Source organism: Octodon degus, unplaced genomic scaffold (genome assembly GCF_000260255.1).
Source record: "Octodon degus isolate 3935 unplaced genomic scaffold, OctDeg1.0 scaffold00837, whole genome shotgun sequence".
Taxonomy (NCBI): domain Eukaryota; kingdom Metazoa; phylum Chordata; class Mammalia; order Rodentia; family Octodontidae; genus Octodon; species Octodon degus.
The window spans coordinates 15,829-17,511 of NW_004525413.1; positions in this window are offsets into that span (position 1 = coordinate 15,829).

A 1,683-nucleotide genomic window follows, 5' to 3' on the forward strand; every position below is an offset into this window, starting at 1 on the left:
TTTCTTGCCCTACTCAAATGGAGGATCTCAGGTGCTGATGCTAAACAGATAAACATTTTGGGACCTCATTACGAGAAGCACGTTTTTCTAGACTTCCAAGGGTTTTTTTGTAAAAGAGCATATTTTAACTTATATTCTCCATCTAACAAGAAAAACCTAATTTTAACACTAGGATAAGACTGTAGGTGATACTGACCTCGCTTTTCACTGTAAGTTACACTTCTGTGTCCTGTGCTAGCACTGAGACTTGACTCTTTGTCTCTGTCTTCTCAGGGAGCAGAATTTTGGCATCACCGGGAAGTGCTTGTTGAGTCTCTAGTTCCAGTAGAGAGCAGTAGAGTTACATCCAGAGGCCATCAGAAGAGTGGCTGGGGCTGCTCACAGGAAGCCCAAGAAGGAGGTCTGTGGTGGGGTATCAATAGGTGTCTAAGGCTCAGGCGTCAGGCTTTAAAAGAGAACAATCCATCCTCTGACCTGGGATGAAGTGACCGTATTATGAAAGTATGATTCACAGATTGTCACCCTAGGACACGGATAGGACACTGGTTGCAGCAGGGCCTCACCTGCCAGATGAACCTGGGGAATCTACTTCAAGATGTCACTCCGGACTGTTTGTGAAGGGCTGCCAGTCTGTTGGGAAAATGCACCAAATTCCAGGTGTTTTTGAGGAGCTCAGTGTGAGAGGTTGTGTCTTCTAGGGTCTGTGTCCTACACCTAAGACCCATGCTTGGGGCTCTTCCCATTGTTGGGGCACCATTTCAAACTATCTAACATTGGACATAGCTCCGCCAGTTTAGTTAGCTCCTGGATTCCACTGTGGTGCACTCCAGCCCCTCCTGAATATCTGCAGGAGAATATAAGAGGCTGCTCTTGCCCTTTCAGCAAACCTGGGACAGGAGAGAGCCTGTTTTCCCATGTTATGCTCCATGAAACCTAGGCATCCGGAGGAGTATGAGCACATGTGAGGCAAGGATGACCCGAATGATGAGCTCTTTTTATGTTCCAGGAGTCAGTCCATGTCAGGATTTGCAAGAGGATGTGATTTGCCCCCATAGTGGGCAAGAAGGGGAGAGGGAGCTTCCAGCTCATGTGAGCAGGATATATTCTACCTCATCCAGTGGGAAGGAAAGGTGCTCCTCTCAAACTGGACCCAGGGGAACCATCAGCACACCTGCACAGGCTCACTAAGGACCTGTGATCCTTGTTCTGTTCCTCTGGAAGAAAAGTGAGAGAAAGAAAAACTTTCACAATACTTTACCAAAACTATATCATGTCCTACATTTTCCTTTCCTTGCTGGCCCTAATGGTTTTAGGGACTTAAGATGCTTAGAGAAGTTCTAAATGTAAGGAGATCATTTGATTTAAAAGGAGCCAAGGAAATTTCCTCTAATTTCAGTCTTGCTTATGTTAGCCCTGCTCATGGGGATGAGGGGCACAAGGACGAAAATCACATTCTGCTCACAAAAACATGAACAATATACCCACGTTGTTGGATCCCAATATCTGGATAAGGAAACACTAAGACACATAGATTATCTTTATGGGGAAATTCCTAAATTGTAAACAGTACCTTATGATCATTTTCATGTCAGAAGATCAGGCAAAGGCCGCTCAAGTTGATGAAAATCTGTACTGGAGCTTCTGAGCCACCAAAAGATGTAGACCTGGCCACACTCTCAGATG